We start from the raw sequence: 13,077 nt of genomic DNA on the forward strand, positions 1-13,077 counted from the left end.
TAATGAACAAAACTAAGTAAGCAAACATGAATTTGAGAGCGGAGCGGTTTCCTGTCTCCTGTCTGGACACATGTGACTCTGGTCTGTGTTGTTTTACGTCTTTCATCATTCAGCCTTCACTCCCCTCTGACCGGGAGACGAGACAGGACAGTGGCCAGCTAAGAAAAATATGGATTACAAAAACAGACCAAGAAAAATCAAGCACAAACCTTTTGTCCTCAAGAGACTTCACCGCCTCAGAAATCTTTCCAGGAGAAAATGACATTCTCAAACCATTATCGATAATTTAGAGTAACGTCTCAAGTCAGTAAACAACAAACCTATGCGACGCGTTCAAGTCAACAGAGATAAACACCAAACTTCACAGACACACAAAGGGAGGAGAGGAAAAAGAGAGGGAGCGAGGGAAGGAGAGCGATAATAGCAGGTGTTCTCTGCTGGATGTGGATGAAGACAGATGAGTGGTGATCATTCTCATTAGAGCAGTGATGAGCTCCTGTGAAGACATACACCTGGACCGCGCTACACCTGGGGAGACGGTGTGTGTGTGTGAGCGGAAGACGTGGATGTGTAGCTGCGTTGTGTGTTCAAAAAGTGACAACAGAGACAATGATTAAAGCAGTCGAGAGACAACTTTGAAAGAGCGCGTGGGGAGAAGAGACATCAGACTGCATTATGAGATTAAAAGTCAAATGGCATTTGTAGACAAAAGAATTATTTTGACAGCAGTCAGTTGCCTTCCTGTTGTAACGGCATATAGTTCTTATCATTTTCTCCAGATACTCTTTGATCTAATAACAAGCAGATCGTCGCCGCGTGGAAAAATACCCACGCAGACTCACAGGCTTTATCTCCTTGAAACTTGCCTTGGAAACCTCTGCAAATGTATTTCCAACCTCATTCAAAGCAAAGCACCGGCCCTGCTGTATTCACAATAATGGTCACAGTGTGCGCGGTAGGTTGTTGCAGAACAATTCACCGGAGGTGGAAAACATATTTACCAACACCATCTGCAGCAATCCCCGGCTTTACACGAAGCGACAGTAACGCTGAGGAATCCAATCATATACATGCATCTTTGTCGTCTGAACTCAATCACTTTCAACCACAGGCTTTGTAAGACTGTTTGGCAGAGGCGTCCCATTGTGCGCACCGTGTTTCCACACTTCAGCGGCTCCTGATACTTGTGTAGATGTAGAGGGGGATATGTACACTCTCTCACTCTTTATGCCACGATATCCAATCACTCTAGAACCAATCTGGTGATTAAAGCAGGTCATGATCCCGGCGCACAAAACAAAAAAAAGAACGACACCACAGGGAACAATAACGTTTTTAGCAGTCAATGTTGATTCAATCTGAAAAACTGTTGAAATGTCGAGCTTTTCAGCAACATCTGCAATACCACTAAAAATGTGGATTTATTCATTCTCACAAACTAAGACGAGAAAATGAAGAGACATTGCTGTGACAGTAAAAGATATGACAACTTTTATGACGAAACATCACAGTTTTCCAGACAGTTTCTGCCCCTTTCGATCGGCCCATGGCACCGAAGATTAACAAACATGAGCTGACGCCTGCTGGCTCGAGCCTGCAACCAGCACTGTAGTTCACTGCTGCATATCACCGAAAACCTTCAGTAACTTTTGATGCTGGTGTTTTCGGTGACATTTCCAGGGTTTTAAAAGTTGTAGAATTCATTTTTGCCGTTTCCAAAGGACCATGAGGGAGGCAAACTCCCCGGTAGGCCTGATCTCTATTCTCATAATTCTTGCTCAAAGAAATTCTCTACATAATGATTCTACAGATAACTAGTTGCATATTCTGCCATTGATCAAAATTGATCAAAAAATGAGATTTGTAATTGACTGATGTGTGAAGAAGGGCTGAAGAGGAGAGTGCAGGCCTTCTGAAACAGTCTGGAATCTCACGCTTCACATTTTGGCTGTATTCACTTTACGTGACCTCAGATCACAGACACAATACACTGAACACTGTTTCATTAAAAAGACCCAATATGATGAATTCAGTATGAATATTGAAAGAAGGGACGTTGAACGTTCACATGATTTCCTTGGTCATAAATCATGCTTACCTTCATTTCACTTTCATCTAGGTGTGAAAGTCATAAACGTGGGTGGGGAGAGGTCAGACGGAGTGTGGCCTCAATCCTCGTTTGATTGACGGACGCTGTCACCAATCCCATTAGCTATGTTCCAACACACCTTGCCGGCTGCTAATTTCATCTCGCCTCTCAAGGAATGTAATTTGGTCAAAAAAAAAAAAAGGGGGCCTCTTATTAATATTCCCGTTCTAATTTTCAGTCACTGATGGGAAGAGAAAGTTTCATTAGAGAGAAAAATTACAGAGGCAGAGTGGCGTGGTGCTTGTAGACAGTGGCTGGGTCCGACAGAGATGTATGGGAGCCCACACGCCGTATTCAACATTGGCAGCGTCTGTCGGGGAAACAGAGACGCACAGAACGGTCCGTACTGGAAGAGGCCCTACGACAAGCATTCTTTCTGTGGAGAAAGGCAAATCCATGACAGTGGGAAGAGAAAAGAATCACCTCACTTTCTACCCTCAGCATTTCTTACGCAGCGGCTGTTAGTCTTCACCGTTCAGCTCAGAGTGGTCACGCAGAAAGGTGACCACTCTGCTGATTATGGAGGTTTACAACTGAAACAAGGCTCATGATAAAGAGAGGAATTAAGATAAAGACGAGGCTGGCATGAGGCTTCAAATGAGTATGGGTTGATGTTTTGAGTCAAAATGCATTTGTTCAGTCAATTTTTCACGTTGAAACAAAAATGTAAAGTGTGTAAAAAATACATAAATATGTATCTAATGGGTTTTGAGAGCCTTCATGAATACATGAATTGCTTTGGATCTGATCCTGAATTAAAAAAATATATCGTCTTGGGCTCAAGGTCAGACTCAATTTAGTTAATGTATCTTATTTAGTTTTTCTGCGAATGCAGCGCTACGTGGTTGTGTCATCTCTTCGCACCATAACTTCCTTTCTTTGAATAGCACACAGCTCTCCATGTTGCTCCTTGCGAGATGCCACTTGTAGTAACTTCCAGTTTGCATCAGTGTGTTTTGGGGCAATGGTCAACCGCATGGAAATGTATTTTCACTGATATGTTTATTTTAGATGGAATCTATTATAAATAAATAACGTCAATATGAACTGGTCTATACTTAGCTATGACTACATTGACATGGTCACATGACTGTAATGGTGTTATGCTAAAGTAAGTCAAGGGATTGAAGTCAGTCACTCGCAAAGGGGCCTATTTTTTTTTCCAATTTTCCAAATGTGGAGAACATTCTTGCACACATCTATATAATGGCTACCTTGTTCCACAGAAGATTTATATACACTTGCCGTTGGTATTTATTTACAACTTGTCTGACTTGGTTTCAAGATGCACAGCACAACCCTAAACACTTTGCATTTGGATTATAATATTAAATAGACTTTCAATGCTATGTACTGAAGGCAAGTGCTTCTGTGAATGTCAGATTTGAATTGATAAAATCATTCTTTTTTTTTTTATTTTTTTATTGCAGGTCTTTGGCATCAGTTTGACAAGTATGAATCTGCTGCTAAGGAGCTGTCACACGGTGTCACGCAGACCTTCAAGCCAGTCCCTGACAGAGAGAGATGTGTGAAGAAACACAGCGGATGAATAATCTTTGCCAGATGTTGGCCTGACAGAATCCCGTTTTTGAGGATGATGTTCCCTGAAAAGGTGTCTGAGACGGCACCTGGTTAAATTATAGAATAATAACCTTCATATTATTTGCCTGCCCAGATGCAAGAGAATTGAATCAATCTGATCTTATTTGTTTAAAATTTCAAATTAAAACGTTGTCAGATTTAAATTTCATTGGTGTTTACGTTGACAATTTGAGCAAGTAACTATGCATAATAAACAAGTGTCAGTGGAAACTAGGAGAATAACGAAGCTGCATTACTGGTTCAAAGTTACCTTCCTGCTCTTGGGCTTACATGTATCATTTGGCTTACTCTGTTATCGTGGCTCTTCTGACTGTCTTTTCTTTCATTCTTGTCTCCTAATCTGACTCATTTTCAGCTTTCGCTGCTGTTTCCCGACTTAATCTTCAGAACCTTTCTTAATTGCCTTCAAATCTTCCTCTCTGAAAAGCTTATCCTACTTATAGCGCCACATACAACACATGGACACTTCCCTTCCAGGAATCAATATCACAATGACTTTTTGTTTTGAAGTACAACCTGGCTGGTATATATTCCCTACTTTGTAATCTCCCGATCTCTCTCCAAGCTCAGCGTGCCACCTCCAGCTTTGTTCTCTATCCAGGATTGAAGACCCCATGTGTATTTCCAGTCCCACCGTGCCTCACCTCCTCATCTATATCTTTGCTGTCTTTCTCCCTCACTATCCCTGGTCACCCCTCTTCTCGGGACTTATCCAGCCTTTCAGGATAAAGAGAATAGAGAGGATCAGTTCTACTCACTGACCTTTGGAGGTGGCCTTCAATCGCAAGGTATGGCAGGGGAGGCAGAGCTTAGAGAGGTTTAGTGGGGTTCCACTTGGCCGAGAATTGGCCCCCCTTCTTATCGTCACGCAGGCAAGGTGGCAAAGAGATGTTGACGGACAACATCATCTGATACTGAAGAACGATGAAAGCAGGGTTGGAGGAGAACAGTATGAGGCCTGTTTATTCACTCTTCAGCCAATTGCATATAACAAAACAAAAGAAGATTAAATCTGAACCCAAACTGGCAGGGCATGAGATGTAGACCTTAATAGGCGGGAGCGCAGAGGCAGCCACACCATTGTAAACAAACAACCATTCATAACCTACCAACACCTCCCAGCAAAGAATATGACGTTATTATTCCATTCCGATTCCAGTTCACATCTGCCATGTCATTAATGCATTTGCTTTGCATTTTGTTGGCTGTTCATCAGGTGAATGATATTATTGGATCAACAGGTCTCACCGGCACGGTACCTAGAGCTTGCCACTTGCGCTATGAATTACAGTGTTCTGAGCTGAAGAATTGAACCCGCCGCCGTTTGGTGTCGATGTTTGCCAATGCAGTTCGATCACGACTACCTTTGTAAGCGGGCTCACCACCAAGAGTGCACATGCCAACTGATGCTCAGTGATATTCCTGTGGCCACGTAACACTCACCCTGAAGCCATGGAAGTACAGGAAAACAGAGTGTTGATACTCATCATCTTTAAAAACCATTTCTCTTTAACACCGCAACTTTTCAGTGGAACAATTATTTTGTTTTTTTGTGTTTTTAATTATCATCATGAAACACATTAAAAACAACCCGGAAAGCCAAAGTGAACCTGTATGAAAACTTGGGTTGCTGGTATCTTCGCTGTACTGAATACTGGAGTTCTCTCTGATGGAATCTGTGAATCTGTTGAAGTGCTGCCATCGGTGAATCACGCTAACAAAGTCGGGGCAACAACTGGTAATAACACACTAGTGAGTTAAAATATTTCCTTGTCAGGCCAAAGGAACTGGCTTGTATGGTCCTGTTTGCGTGCATCTGTTACCTTCATGTGCTTGTGCTTTTATTGTGTCATTTCTGGTCTTGTGTGTGTTTCCGTTTCCTGTTTTCTTTCCAGCTTCCTTAGCAACTTGGCTTTTGCTGATCAGCTAATCAAGTCTGCTGGATATCTACACCTCGGTGCCAGTCCGTGTTGCCTGATGGTTACTTTGCTTTCCTACAGTAAATTCACCCTTTTGTGACTCCGCTCTCTTGTACTCTTTGATAGTTCGTCCATCAGTGTGTGTTTGTCTTTTTTCAGCTACTTCCTTAGTTGTACTCCTCACTTTTTCCCGTTTTGTGTGTGTAGAATTCCACCACCGAGCGCTTTTTATAATTTGGGCCTCGTGAGTTTATTCCGAGTGCGTTTTCGTTGTCCCCGTTATTCAGGTTTGAGTTTTGATTTGCCTGTTTTCTGGGTTTTACCACTCTCCCTTCGCCTTTGTCTCCTTCGCTCCACGTTTGGTATCGACTCCTTTGGTTCCCAGTTCCTGTTCGTCCTTTTGTTTATGGTGTTATTATAATCAAACTATTGTTAAACCTACTCTCGCTCTCCCGAGTCATCTGAAAGCCACTAACGCTTCAGCGACTCCGTCGAATTCCTGAGCAGCCATGACAGCATCATTGTTTATTTTCATCTGAACATATGAAGACACTGGCGTCGGTGACTTCCTTGGAAATACAGTGCCACTTAATGGCCAGGCATAGTTACTGCTAAGATATCAACCAATTCTGCTGTGTGCACGTACCCTGAGGTCAAGATATGACTTGAAGTGTAGCTGCTCAGGATATGCTAGATTTGATTATTGAAGAAAAAAAAACCCCAAAAAACAGGATAGGGTCCCTTAAAACAATGAAATTGAAATAAATCATCTGCGACCCTGCCATTAATCTGATCTAAAGTGTCCAATGTCTGACATGACAAATCTAAACACATCCAGGTAACATACAAATGACTCCTTCAGTGGCACAGCTCAATATCTGGCCATCAATGAGCACCAACGATTCAGAAAAGGTAGGCGCCACCGGATGACTTGATCAAACATAAAAGGACACTGTGCTGAAAACTCACGTTACGATTCAAATTCCACTCACTGTGAAAAGCCCACTTCTGCTGTGCTTTGAGAGTAATTTTGGTATAAAGACGAACGACAGTGGCAGGTGAAAGAGAAATTGCACGGTGGTTTCAAAAGAGGAGCAAAGAAAGGAGCCTGCTGGTCACAGTGGGGCACTGGTCATTTATAGCACGACTGGAAGAAAAGGACAAATGCATAGGTTCAGTGTGGGATTAGAGAGACACACAGAGAGAGACCAAATCATGAAAGTCATAAAAAGAAATGGAATCGGCGGAAAGATCGATGCGAGAACTGCCTCCGTGCATGTCTAAAGAATAGAACAAGATCAGCAGTTAGCTGTGAATGCCTCTTCAATAGGCCGAAGAACAGACAGCCACCCCCGGACGGATGAAGGTTATATGGGCTGGATCACACTGTGTAAGCATATGCGTGTGTACGACACCATCCCAAGAGGGCTCCCCTTGCAGGTGGCTTTTAATTTTGCTCCCATTTGCATATATCCAATCAGGTAGAGTAATTGGGAATGTGTCAGATAGCGTGGGGAGACGGCACGCAGGCTCAGGCGCACCCACCAGTTCACGCGGCGAGGACGCCGATATGTCCCAGGAAGCGGCAAAAATGTGTTGCCGACGAGCTGGTGACGCTGATAATTGTGACACTGAGTGATGGCTCTAATCAGGAAAAGTATCTCCCCAATCAATTGACCTCCCCCCTCCTCCTCCCCCTCAGCCCTCTCCATCTTGGAGGCTTCAAAACAACTCCTTGTTCCCAAATAAAAGGCATCGGAGATCAGTATGAATAGCCTGAATTACAATTATTGACCTTGGCAGACGGCGCGAGACAAGTACAAGGATAACAACGCGACATGTTTTCGATGAATAAGTGAGGCGTGCTGCCGAATGAAACAAGTCATTGTCTACAAACAGAAAACCGGAAAGTCAAGTTTGCTAGGTGTTTTTCCCACTTCATTTCAACATTGCCATCATTCAGGTTTGGAAAGATTTTGCTTCCTCATCACGCTAAACCTGAGATGAATTAGATTTCCTAAGGGGCCAGGGTATATACTGTGACCCTTGAGAGGGGCCGTCAAACCCACAGAAAGGAGGGGGAGAGAAAATTGAAAATAAAAATCAAGTGATGACATCATGCGTGATTATCAAATGACTTTTTAAAAATGCTCAGAAATGTTGCTTTGTTGTCTTTTGTTGTGTTTTATTTAATTTAAACCATATTCCATTTAAAGATTCTCCATGTCTCATACAGTTCAAAATCTACTTTCAATTCTGATGTACTTTAAGGGACAAGGAAAAGACAGAAAGGGAACAGAGAAGACGAAGAAATTAAGAAAAAATAATCAAAACAGTTATATTTCAGTTGCATCATAATGAACAAAAAATGATGCACAAGACAAAAAAAATGTCAGAGACGATGTCTGTTCTATGGTTTTACTCTGACTCCAGGAAGGCCATATAAGTACAGTCAAAGAGCCACATTTGGCCCCCGGGCCGCACTTTGCCCGGGTCTAAACTAAGCTAAACTAAGACAGTTGCTTCACGGGGATCACGGGAAGTGGGCGGATTGTTCCCATCACTTTTCCGTCAACAGAAAGGAACTTAGACGTAGACTTGGACTTAGACTTAGACTTGGACTTGGACCTCGGCAACAAAATGCAGTTGCTTGGATTCCGGATTCAAAAATAATACTTATATAATCATAATGGCACTTATACAATAAACACTACTGAGTGCAAAGTAAGGGTAAGTACGTAACGTAAACTGCGGAACAGAAAAGAGAATAACAGAATGACCTGTATGTTCAAAGGAAAACAGAAACATTGTAGAATCGGAGGTAGTTACAGCCACAGTCTGATGGCACACAGCTGTTTCTGAATCTGTTCCGCAGCCGATACGGCGGAACTCACAGTCAAGACGATGAGACAGACAGTCCAAACTTCATCAGTCTGCTCAAATACAGAAGCGGCATTGTTTGTGCTGATATTTATTGTCTCCACGTGGCTTCAGTCAAAGAGAATTAATTCAAAGGAGCGCAGTAAATCTCTCTGGGTTCTGCATCTCCTCGCTGTCATTTCTGCAGCATATATTGGTGCGTACCAGTGATTAATACCAGCGGGGCTGTGACAGGAAAGGCCTATAAACACATATTTCATCCCAACTCGACTTAAATGAACAAGCGACGATGTAACTCATGGTGAATTATCAAGTACACAGAAAACTTTCCGTCCACGGAAACAATGCTGCGACAGAATGGCTTGATCGTGGCCTGGTCGAAGACGCCCTTCCCCTGAGGCGAGCCGGTCCCACTTGACAGGTTTTGTATAATTGTAGCAACAAACAGGCAAACAGAGAGAAGTCAGAAAACGGCAGCTGAGATAATTGATGTTTGAGTCAAACACGGACAGCACAATAAAGATTTGCAGTTATTCAACATCTGGCTGGAATTCTCTTGTTGGAATATGCATGCGGTTGGATGGCAGCGGCCGAGCGACAGACTTTGAGGATTGTTAGACGCTGGAGTCATCAAGAGGAGAGAGAAGAGCCGTCCTGAGGTGCGCAACAGAGAGAAACCCCGTAATTACCAACAACAACCAAGCAAATAGGCCATCAAGGCGCACAACCACTTAATTGGCAGTTTGCTTTTCGGAGAAAAGGCACAAAAGAAGCAGAGATAATTTCTAAATGAAGGGCTGTTAAGTCCAAAGATCTGCCATTTAGGCCTCACGTGGATGCAAAGATAGCACAAGGCAAAGGTTTGATTCTCCATCTTACAGTGCTCACAGTTCATTGAAAGCTAACCATGTTGCATCTTCCCCCTCAGAACCACATTCACCGCAGTAATACCGACGATAGCGAATGACATATGTCTTTCTCTCCGGTGGATCCACCTCCTCATCTGAACGGGCAGCACGGCATCAGTGTTTGGGATTTGATATATTTCACTGTGTTGGCGTCAACCTGGTCATGTGACTAGTGGCACCCGATACAGACAAAAATCACCCCGCTGAATGGGCGTTTTCATCACCCATCCAATGTAGGCTGCAGGCCTCAACTACTGTGCTCAAGACTGGTGTCGCAATACCAATTTCTTAGGCTCTCGGTCTTGTCTCAGCCTCGAATCCATCTTTACTCTGCCTTGTCTCAGTCTTGGACTGGCTGGACACAGGATTTCTATTCAAGACTGGTCAAGACTGACCAAGAAAACTGTCATAACTGGGGAGTATAATTGGTAAATGAAGGATTCTGGCTTTTTTATTCAGTTTTGTATTCTTCAGGGGTCTCACTGTTGACTGTCAGACTAGCGCTGCATGTTTTAGCTGTCTCCCAATTGGTCAATACTTGTCAGCACCCATCGACTTCCAAATATCTGGGTCTCATCTTGGTCTCCAAATATCTTGGTCTCCTCTTGGTCTCCAAATATCTTGGTCTCCTCTTGGTCTCCAAATATCTTGGTCTCCTCTCTGTCTCCAAATATCTTGGTCTCCTCTTGGTCTCCAAATATCTTGGTCTCCTCTCTGTCTCCAAATATCTTGGTCTCCTCTTGGTCTCCAAATATCTTGGTCTCCCCTTGGTCTCCAAATATCTTGGTCTCCAAATATCTGGGTCTCCTCTTAGTCTCCAAATATCTTGGTCTTGTCTCTGTCTCAATGCTCTCCACTCTCTCAGTCTCAGTTGGTGTGGTTTTGACTACAACACTAGGAGGCAGCGATCGGACCATTCCGTGAGAGAGGGCCAAGTTTCATTTTGCTGCAAAGATTTATGTGTAGGAAAACACGTTTTATCCCTTCATAACTCTGGAATATTGAATACCGAAATGGCGACGTCTGGTTGTTATGACGATGAATCCAAACATTTTGGCCACCCTGACTGAAGCCAATGGCTGTATGAGGTAGTACTGATCCCAAACTGATAAAAAGTGATGCACTTGATATCAGTAGGTGTATGTGGCATGTAAGAGAGCCGGGCAGCCTGGAACACCCCTCCCCTCCCCCCGTATCCTGAGCCCCATGCCAAGCCAGCCATAGACTCAGCCATGAAAGCTGATGGTTATAGCGTGTCATACCAGCCAGTAGGCACAGGAGGAGCCCACCAGCTCATATGAATGGGCTCTGAAAACCACCCGTTCAATGGGAGGACTGCATCTGTCTGGGCTGCTTGGGAAGTCGCTGGCTAATCACTTCTGGATATCAGACTTCGACCAGCTGTTTTTAAAGATTCATTTTGCTGCACAGGTCCAAATCACTCCATTTGGACGTCTGTCTAAACAAAATTCAACAGATCAGTCTGAGGTGAAATTGTTGCTGCTCGCTGTGCAAGACGTGCCCCACATTCGATCATGTCCACAAGGCCGGCAAATGAAGCAGCATGAAGCAAACACCTTTCCTCACACAGATGTTTACAAATCCATCTCAGCCTGATCATTGTTCACCATCAAGTCACATGTTTGTTTCAATGAGAAAACAAGCCCAAATGGTTCTTGGCTACTGGACCGGGGCGAGCACGTCCACCTGCGCAGACATATGGGCAATTGCCGGAGAACAATCAAGTCCCATGCAGTGATGCGCTCTTCGGCGTGTCTCGAGTGAAAGGTAATAAAATATACAGCTTGCTATAACACAGTGTGCGCAGTGAACAGGAAAGACACACGTTCACAGGCATGCTGTGCTTGGTTAGTGGAGCTCTGCGAAAAATTAGACTGGAAGACATAATCTTGACACAGACCTGTGTTATCTCATGCTGCCTGAGGTTGATTGAGCAACAGGAAAGACATAAGACAAATTCAGCGAGCAAATGAAGTGTGATGGGCCTCGGCTATAGTTCTCGGAGCCCCGCTGGGAAGGATATGAGGGAATGAAAACAACTAGACGTAGCACATCTATTTTGCTCTACACTGTGATCCACTTTATTTAGAAAAAATTAATTAAATTACATTAAATTACATTTTTTTCTCATTCAGTCTCAACTGCCTGGCTAACCTTTTTTTTTATTATTATTTTATTGTTCCTTTAGTTTTTGTAGTCGTAATATTAGTAATAGTAGTAGCAGCAGCAGTAGGAGTGGTGCAGTCAGTGTTTTCGTATTGTTTTGTTTGACAACAAAAGTGGGTGAGGAAAAAAAATTAGACTATGATTTTTAATTTTATTATTGTTATTATTATTTTATTTTGATGTATAAAGCAATAAAAGAGCAGATCAGTCCTTTTTTTTTCATTTTCTCAAAAATGTGCATTGGTTGTCGATTGTACTCACTGGCCTATATTTCTGTTGTGTCTATACAGGCATTGGAAAATAAAATAATAATAAAAATGGTCAATTGTTTATCTATAATAGTTTGTTTTCATGATTAATCTCCTTTAAAGTTGATTTCAAATTGGTGAGTTTCACATTTTATTTTCATGTCATGGACACTCCCGCTATGATGGCTGCATATTTACATATTTACAAGATTCAGCTGCCGAGAAAAGAAAAAAAGAAAAAGAAAACTTCCTCCCTCTTTCATTGTTGCTGTATCATTGGGTCTTTTGCGAAAAAGATAGCAGACGTGCACAGGATCTGACCTTTCAGTGAGAGCAGTGCACAGACAGACCCTCGCGCTCGCATCTTTTCCTCCTTATCATCATCTTCCACAGAGGAGGAGCAAGTGTAATGACACAGTCACTGACCCATAGCAGGTACTGTACCCCCCACGATGTCAGCATTAGAATACAGATATAAATAGACCTGACATTCCGTTGTCAACTAATGGTGCGACGTGACGTGAATGAACTAAAGATGATGATGGTTTACCTGAGCGCCGGATGCTGGTGATACACGCAGCAAGGTGTCTTGCCAATGGGCACTTTGGCAGCAACTGAGACGGGGCAGGATTCAAACTCCAATTATTGTACAACACCCTCAATGTCCAGAGTTGATAATAATAATAAGAATAATATGAGCAATTGCACAACTCTGTCCAGCTATGCTTCCATGAAGAAGAGTAATGTAGACACAAAGCTCTGTTATGGAATGTAACAATACAGTTGACCAGAAAATGTTGAATTAAAAACTTCATTGAAAAGAAAGAAAAGAAAAGAAAACAGTATCCGTATGTCAAGGCTTCAGAAGGTGGTGCTCTCGATTGAAAATAATGTGAGGTTTCATTGAAATAGTTGCGTGAAGCCAACGGTTTTAGAGAGACGGCATGAAGTGGGCTCTGAAAAAGAAGGTCACTGTTTCATGAAGCCTCATGAACGCTTCGAACGTATGATCGCTATCTACTGTTCTACTGTAATTACTGTGTGTCCCGGAAAGACTGTCCAGCTACGTGACGCTACCTTCGATCTGCGATATGTGCCCTTCATATTTCACTTTGAATGAGCTTTTTCACCGATTTCTTCAACGTCCGTCAGAAAAATGTCAAGTCAAAGAATTCTACATTTTG

This window comes from Synchiropus splendidus, chromosome 11, assembly GCF_027744825.2.
Source record: "Synchiropus splendidus isolate RoL2022-P1 chromosome 11, RoL_Sspl_1.0, whole genome shotgun sequence".
NCBI lineage: Eukaryota > Metazoa > Chordata > Actinopteri > Syngnathiformes > Callionymidae > Synchiropus > Synchiropus splendidus.